Source organism: Otolemur garnettii, unplaced genomic scaffold, assembly GCF_000181295.1.
Source record: "Otolemur garnettii isolate 467f Iridium unplaced genomic scaffold, OtoGar3 scaffold00013, whole genome shotgun sequence".
Classification (NCBI taxonomy): Eukaryota; Metazoa; Chordata; class Mammalia; order Primates; family Galagidae; genus Otolemur; species Otolemur garnettii.
The window spans coordinates 16,131,654-16,132,928 of NW_003852408.1; positions in this window are offsets into that span (position 1 = coordinate 16,131,654).

The window sequence follows — 1,275 nt, forward strand, 5'->3', positions numbered from 1 at the left end:
TGCCACCCTTGCTTTTAACTTTTATGTATAAAACTATGATTTTGGAAATGGAAGAATATAATAGTCTTTGAGAGGCTATACTTACTGTTCTCCAGAATTGTTGGCCTTCTCACAAATAAAATTTGGTGGCCCTATCTCTGTCTCTGCATATTGGCTGAGTGAGACAGCAGCCAAACCCTCTTCATCCAGTAACATAAATGAAACTAAAGAATTTCTCCCTGTCTCTCTCTTACCTTTTCTTCCTCACACAAAGGAGAGGTCATATGAGCATACAGCAAGAAGGAGGCCGTCTGCATGCAAGAAGAGAGCCCTCACCAGAAAGTGAATATGCTAGAACCATGATCTTAGACTTTCAACCTCTAGAACTGTGAGAAAATGAATCTGTTTCTCAAGCTACTGCATCTACACTATTATCTGATGACAGCCCAAGTCTATTATGATAGCCCAAGCAGACTGATACAATCATTGAACACGGATAGCCCCAAGGATGTACCTAGATGATATCCAGCACCTACTTGGCAGCCATGCAACTAAGGTTTTCTGGGAAGTGGATCCTCCAGCTTCCAGACAGCCATGTCAGCATTAGAAGCCTTGAGCAGAGACTAGTAGTCTCTGCTGAGCTGTGCCCAAATTACAGAATTCTGACCAAAAGAATCTCATGGTTATGCCAGGTGTTACAGCAGCAATAGATAGCTAAAACAATGAGATTTTTTGATATTGCTATAGTGTACACCATGTGTTCTCCCCAGGGTAGTTAATAAAGGCAAGTAAAAACTTTTGATTTATTTTGAAGTTACAATTTAAGTTGCTGGAATATGTTTGATATCACTCTGAGAGTGAACTATATGAGTGATGACTTTATGAACATTATACAAAATTAAAATGTGCAAGTTTTGTGCTCTGACAGAGAACTGTAACAGTGGTTACATGGGTGTTTAGAAAAATTTGTTGAAATTTTAATGGAATACAGGTATAAAATAAAAGTTCATATCGCAAACAGATCTGAGTAGTGAGGGTACCACATTCTACCACTTCCATCAAATACCATTTTTGAAAACTCTACATATTATACTTATAGAAACCTAGATCATTAAAAAAAATCCACATACACAGGTTTATTATAGGAATTAAATTAATTGAGGTGAGGAAAATAAATCTTGTTGTTGACCACTACTAGTTTTTTTTTTTTTTTTTTGAGACAGAGCCTCAAGCTGTACCCCTAGTAGAGTGCTATAGCATCACAGCTCACAGTAACCTCCAACTCCTAGGCTCAAG